Source organism: Otolemur garnettii, unplaced genomic scaffold (assembly GCF_000181295.1).
Source record: "Otolemur garnettii isolate 467f Iridium unplaced genomic scaffold, OtoGar3 scaffold00022, whole genome shotgun sequence".
NCBI lineage: Eukaryota > Metazoa > Chordata > Mammalia > Primates > Galagidae > Otolemur > Otolemur garnettii.
The window spans coordinates 13775763-13783730 of NW_003852417.1; positions in this window are offsets into that span (position 1 = coordinate 13775763).

The window sequence follows — 7968 nt, forward strand, 5'->3', positions numbered from 1 at the left end:
CCACTGGTAGGCTTGCACACTTGCATGTAATTCACATTCTAGTAAAATCTTAACACAAGAGTGATCTTGTTTACCATGCCACCCTAATCCCCTGGATCAATCACTAAACACATCCCTACATGTAATAGTGGCTGTAGAGCATCCAGCACATGAACACATGACCGTGAGTGACCAACTCTTCTTGTCTGAAGACAGGGCATAGACTTTCAGCACTAACATCAGGATAGTCTGCAGAAAATCAGGACAGTTCAGTACCTTACCAACAGGTCAGGACCTCCCACTGATGAGGTACTCTAGTTCCTCTCTATCTATTTCCATATTTGGATGTTTTTACTCTCTAATTGTGTATAATTTGTGCATTGAATAGTGGTATGGGCTGAATGGTATCCTGCCTAAATTCATGTGTTGATGTCTCATCCCCAGTACCTCAGAAAAGGACTGTATCTGGAAATAGGGTATTTAATGAGGAAAATAAGGCTAAATGAGGTTGTTTGGGTATATCTAATCCAATGTGACTGGTGGCCTTATTAGAAAAGAAAGAAACGCCGCAGATTCATATGTACAGAGAAAAGGCCATGCTAAGACACCAGAAGAAGACAGCTACGAATAAACCAAGAAGAGCGCCTCTCAGAGTCCAACCTGGTGACAGGGTTAGTCTTGGACTCCAGCCTGCGGAGTGTGAGGATATAAACATCCGTCATTTTAGTCCTCCCCTCCCCCAGCCTGTGTTTAAGCCCCCTCAGGCTGTGGGACTTTGTTATGGTTTCTCTAGCAAACTGATACAAAGATTCTATTAATGTAATTTTGCCCTAAACCTCATTGCCTAGAATGTTTGAAAACCTACGTTCTCTAGAGGAACACTTTCCTGGTGGTGGGAGATGTAGCAATCCATCTTGTCTCAACATACTTTTTTCCCAGCAGTTTGTACATTAGGAATACCTACCTAGATTTCTCATAAGGCTTCAAATTGCATTTCATTTCTCTTTCATTAAGAAACCTGCATGATTTGCATTCTGTCCATCTGTCCAAGTTAATTTCATCTCTCTGAGGAGTTGACCTGTCTTTCTGCTTAGTACGTATAATTGGTTTTGATGTCCATGTTAGAGCAAGTTTAATTATCAGGTGGCCAATAGTCCCCAATGGCTCAGCTATTTCAAGTTTACTCATTTAGAATACATTGTTATTTAACGACACATCAGGACTGAAATTATCCTAGTTAGAATCTGTCACTTAAGCCCTTGCAAATCATACCCCCAGTACATTATAGTTTTGTTCACTAATTACTAAGTATATTATGAAAAGGCAAATTAACATTTTGAAAATAAGCAGCATTATACTCACAAAAAGGGAAAATACTTTTTTCTTCTTATTGGAAAGACTTTAAATTTAATCTCTTAATTCTTACCTTAACATTTCAAATTTGTCGTGAAATAGAAGCAAAGGTTTTTGGTCTCAGATGTTAAGAACATCACTTACTTCACAGAGTGCCACTATGAGACCAAGTAGTTCATGATCAGGACTAGTGTCAGTTTTAGTCTCTGAAGTTTCCTCACCAGGCAGGGTAATCTCAGGCATTCCTCCCTGATACTGATATCCACCCTTCTTCTTGTGCAATTCACCATTTGTTGTGATCTAAGAGATTCCCTTTTCTTTTATGTTTTATGCAAATATTACAGAAAAGGTCATGGATGTGGACAAAGATTTTCTCAGCTAGCCAATGGTGCAACAGAAGCTTGTCATTTAAACACGATTTTCTAAGAAAATAAGAAGGGCATTAAACATGAAATAGACTGGTCTCAAGACAGGATAGAAGCTTAATTTTTTTCTCTAGATTGCTTAGTCTGCACAGACCTGATAGATCCTAACCAGTTCCCAGTATAGTACCTGGCACACAGTGGGCCCTTGAAAATGTGATTTTCTTTCTTCTAAGTCAACTTTGCTGATTATTAGAAGAACAATTTCTGTAAGAAGACAATTTGGTACAAGAAATTTTCAAGGTCAGATGTGACATATATTCTGAGCTATCAAAGTAGATGTGAGATACAAACAGCAGAGTTGGAAGACCAAGAGGGAAGAAAAATACTCACCTACTAAGGAAAACGTTGCATAAGATCAGCCTGGGCAATAGACTGTAGAAAAAATCCTGCCAGCAGCTAAGAGTAAAGAGGCTCCCAGCACCTGAAAGCTTGATAATGTGAGCAACCAAATTCAAGAGAACTGGTTTCTTTTTGATATCACTATCCATGTCTTAGCTTTGGTGCAAGTCGCTCTCAAGAGATGGCACTGATATAATTACCCCCAATTGCCCCAACCTGTCCCAAGGATAGCGCATTTGAGGCTCACTCTAGACAGTGGTGACGAAATGATCACTTCTTCTGGAGTAGCTCAGTGAGATTGTTGTCTTTTGAGTTGGAGGAAATGGGAACATAAAATATAAATACAATCTAACCTTTATCTGTTCAAGGAAATATGCTCATTTTATGTAGGAGAACATTTGTAATCACACGCCATTTGTCCTTCAATAACACTTTTATCAGCAGGTCTTTATGTTACGAACTATACCTTATTTATACCTAACCTGGCCTTAACATCACATAACCTATTGAAATACTGATTTCATTGGCATATGTGATTTTTCTTTTGATGTCTTCTGAGGCCAAGCCACTTGCTCATGTTTAAACATCTTTATTTCTTTCAGGATGAATACTGGTTAGGGCTGTATCTCACTACACGTTATATAGCCCCAGAAGACAATGGCTTACCACAGGACTCCAGTGATTTTTCTGTTAAGTAAAAGAAGAGGCAATCCCAGATGAGCATGGTTGTGGTGTGGATTTAGGCTGACTCCAGCGGCTGCATCTGGCTGTGGCATCTGATCTCAGATCCAAGATGGATACGCGAGCTCAAGGCCACATTCCCAGCAGGACAGATGACCGAGAAAGGAAAGCACAAGCACACTACCCTCTGCCCTCTCGGGCCCTTCCAGGAGTCCCGTGCAACACTTCCCCCTGTATCTTACCAACTGGTCTCTCAGGGCCACAAGTACATTCAACAGAACTTGGAAATGCAGTTTTTGATAAACACATAGGCACCCAGAAAAAAAAAAAATAATCAACATAACTTTCATGGAAAATCAGAGAATAAATGTCAAGAGGAAACTAACAGTTTCTGATAAGGGGATTTAAGGAGCTGTCTGTTACCATTCCAAGGTCATGCTGAATCCCTAAGCCAATATCAGCAGATGGAACCAGAGAGAATAGGGGAAGTAGGCACTTACATGCAAAATAAATATTTGCTGAATGAAAAGAGAAATGAGCGATGAAGTAATTCTGATGTGACTTAAATGGATAACAAGTATTTATTTGACTTGACCCTGTTCTGTTTTAAGAACCCCACAAATGCCCCTCACTCTGTGATTGCTGACTTCCAGGTCAGGTTGAAACTTGATTGTAATGGGGCGGTCGATAGGTCAGTTTGTCCCTACTCACTAAGTGACCTTGAGTTATTTACTTTTGCTGAGACTGATAAACTAGGCAAAAATACATTTTTATTAATTGATTCATTTATTCAACAAATATTTGTTGATTGATTATTAGGTACTAGCACTGTGCTGGATACTGGGATGGTAAACAAAATAATCCACCAAAAAGTATATTTTTACAAATGATTACAAAGGAATGTTGGGTGGTATAAAACATGATGAAAGTCTCTAATCTAATTCACAGGGCTTTTGTAAGAGTATTGTGCAGTGTGTGATCATGATGGTGCCTGATGCTACCAAGACTTCAGTGTATGTTAGTTCCTACCCCTCCCCTTCTTAAATTGGACAAGTAAAAACATATACCTCTGAATAAAGTATAGCATCATCTCTCCGGCAGCAAACTCTGACAGTGTTGTGCTGAATTCAATTACCTTCATGTCTTTAGTTAGAGGATTGAGTCTGCTTGGAGAGTCATCAAAGAAAATTTAAAATAGGATCACATTCAAACCAGATCTTTAAAAATAATGATCAATCCAGGTGTGGTGGCTCAAACATGGGAGCTTAGTGCTTGGAGAGGCTGAGATAGGAGGATTGCTTGAGGATTGATTGAAGCTAGGAGTTTGAGACCAGCCTGGGCAAACAATAAGACCCTGTGTCTACAAAAATTAAGAAAAAATTAGCTGGGCACAGTGGCACACGCCTATTTTCTCAGCTATTCCCTGGGAGGCTGAGGCAAGAATTCTTGAGCCCAGGAGTTTGAGATTGTAGCAAATCTATGTGACGTCACTGCATGGTAGCCTGCTGGGTGACAGAGAGACACTCTGTCTCAAAAACTAAATAAATAAACAAATAAGGAAAAGAAAGAAGAAAAAGGATTAAAGCAAAAAAAGAAGGAGAAGAATTTTCAAGAGAAGGACTAGACTGAAATCTGATGTTCCAACTGTGTCCTAGACCTCCATGTAATTAACGGGAGGCCCATTCCACCTACTATTCTTACAGATTCTGAACTCCAGGTTTCTGTGTCTGCTCCACTCCTTAACATGCTGCCTTCTCACCCTATAAGACCTTAACATCTTCAAATTTCTCCTGTACTATTCCTTTCAGGAAAAAAAAAAAAAAAAACTTATTGAATTCATTCACACTTAGAATTATATATTAATAATACACCAACCCCAAAGTTCTTTAATGGAATGGTCTAATAAGAATTATAAAATATAAACAAAGGGCCTACCAGAGCCAATGTTAACTTGAAACTCAGTGCCGAAAACTTCAAATCAGTTATAAGCTAAAAAATAAGTGTTTTCTTTATTTATTCTCTTTAAAAGCATTGCAAATCTCATATCTTATTTAAAGCAAGACACAAACAACACATATCAACTAAATACAAATCAGACAGTTCAATTACAGTTACAGAACCTAATAAAATGTTGAAACTATTACCTAAAATGATGGGACGTAATCTCTTACTGCCAAATTAAGTAATTTAGGGGAATGAGTATGTGGCTGTCCGTTGTTTTTCGAAAATAATTTACTAAAATCAAGGTTGGCATGTAGTGGGCCAACTTTTTGAGAAAATAGAAAAAAAATGCATATATCAAAATAAGGATACCAGCCATTCAAGTGTGGAAGAGTAGCCTACACAGATAGGCCTGAAAAAAAAAATATATATATATAAGCCGGGTGGTGCCCGTGGCTCAAAGGAGTAAGGCACTGGCTGGAGGTGCTGGAGGTGGCGGGTTCAAACCCAGCCCCAGCCAAAAACTGAAAAAAGCAAACAAACAAACAAATATATAAGCTGATGGCACCCAAATGAAAGGTTTAAAGTCAAAATTAGGAGTGGATTCTAAAGGAGACCCCAGGGGAATTGGGTAGGAAGCCCAAACCTAGTATGTGAAACAAAATTAAAATTCCAGGTCACATTTAGTCAAGATTAGTGAAAGACTGTGTAACGCTCTTAAAGAAATAATTTAAAACATCAGAAGGTAGAAGAGATGGGAAAGGAAAGAGATGGGAAAGAGAAGGAGACCAATAGGACTTAAGGCCCCAGAGAATACATTATCACAACAAAAATGTTCTCCTCCCATGAGGCATTGAGCAGTAGTGCCATAGTAAAATCTTTTTTTTATTAAGTCATTTGTACATAGATCATAAATACATTTATGCCATTATAGGATTTGATGTGTTGGTTATTTGTACACCACATTAGAATCTTGCATGCATCTTACTTTTATTCTTCATTAGATTTTAACGTGTCTCCAACTCTTAGTGGGATGTCTCTGTGATATAGAGTATATCAGACACTAGGGAATCCAGGACAGATGTCTATTCCATATAAACCCCCTGATATACAGCCCACTATACCACTGATAGGACTTCTTCAGCTCTATTTCAAATGATGTCCAGCAGTCTTAATTGGTGCTACTTGTAGCAAGCGATGTATTAAATGATCTGACTGAGATTTCAATCACCAAGTATGCATACAGAAAAATGGATAGCATCAGAACTGTGATCTATTAATCCCACAATAGCTTAAATTCTATACATCCCCAGATGGCATGCAGCCATTCAACCACAGGGCATTTTTAGCCCATGCTGTTGGTCTGGCACTGATTTTATTATTGAGTTTATTAGTGAATAAAACATACTATGACAAAACACTTCAACAGGCTAAGGACGAATGTGCATAATCACCATTTCTAGGAGACTAGAGAATCACCATTTCTATGGATACTCTCTTAGCCACTCCTTGGAGGTCCTTGTAGAGATAAGAATCAGTGATTATTTTAAAAAAAAAAAAAAAGAAACTTAAAATGCATAGAGAACAAAAAATAGTAGTGGTGATGGTACTAGGAATGCTTATGTATAATGGTATGTGAAGAAACATATTAAAAAGGCTTACTAAGACAATTGGAGGTAACATAATCTGACTATGATATGGCTTACCATTCTGTCTAAAAGAAAGTCCATTTAGAATTTTGATATCTATTAATTCATGTATTCACTTTACTTCTAGTGAATTGACTTTTAGAAAAGTGGGTTTTTTAGTCTTCTTTATCTGTTTCTTTCTGTATCTGAGAGCACCATCTGGACAGAGTACAGTAATTCATTGGGGCAAAAATGATGATGGTTTTTCAACATGACTATTGAAATTAAACAGTCATGTCTTCATCAGGGTTCCTTGTTAGTAGACTTTTGTATACTACCCACTAAATATTGGTTATTTTCTTGGAAAATATTATCCAGATGTTATATTGTGAGAAAGTTAAGAGGATGCGAGAGGCAGCATCCCAGTCTGTTATCTCTTCTTTAAAATGATTTGGGTTTAGGTACCTTATTTTGGTCACATTCCAGAAAGACATTGTTTCCTTAATTGGTATGCTAGTACTCTCCTGGCACCAGTCCTGCATTCAAAGCCATGTTTATTTTTCATATCCAAGATTTCTATTTTTATAGTCATCAGATTTGGTAACTGATTTTGTGTGTTGCTATTATTTGTACATCCTGCTCAGTTTGTGAGGCTCCCCTAAACCTTATGTTTTAATCTCATTCTTTCTCTCTCTTTAGGCTCCCCTAAACATTGTTTTAATCTCATTCTTTCTCTCTCTTATTTTTCTCCTTCTGTGACTTACATTTTTGAACGATTGTCACTGAATTTTCCCTGCCAGTATTATTCGAATATCTTGAATTTTAACTTCAGTAAATTTTTAAAGTAGATATGGTTAATGAATTATGTATAGCATTCTTCTTAGGGAGGAGCTTCATTTTGCACCAGATTGTCCAACTACCCCTTGATAAACCTCATAGTGAACTTGTCATTTGTAGGCACCATAGCTGAAGCCTGAGTGATATTCTCAGCAGTGGGCTTGAGCTCCCTGCCAAGGGAGCTGCTACCTTGGTTAGAAGAAGGAGTCAGAAAATGTGGGAAAGATTATAAAATATTTCCAAAATACCAGCAGCTTACTATCATTGAATACTATATTAGGGTCAAAATCAGTGGATACAAACAAATGAAAATATGAAAAAGTATAATTTTTTATCATCAAGGAGATAAAAAGTATAATCAAGGATATCTGTGAAAATTCAGACTTAAAGCAACTATCAATTTGGGAAGAGGAAAACATTTCGTAGCACAAAAGAATAACAATTTGAAGACAATCAGAGCTAAACTTGACTTGAAAAGATTTTCCACATTATATACAAAAAGACTTTAGAGACCCTCTAAAATCTATTTTAAAGAAACAAAAGAGAGCTTTGGCACTATTAATCAAGAGAAGGCAAGGCACCTTTACAAACAGAAAATATGCAATAGAACAATTAGGAAAATCACTGGAAGTATGAAAAGTACAATAAGAAATGCAGAAAACAATAGGAAGACTAGAGAAAGGAAAATGCCAAACAGGTCATGGAGAAAAGACTGTGGGCGTCTCACTTGGGAATAAGACAAATTCTTAAAGAAGAGAGAACAAAACTGTGAAACTGATGATTAT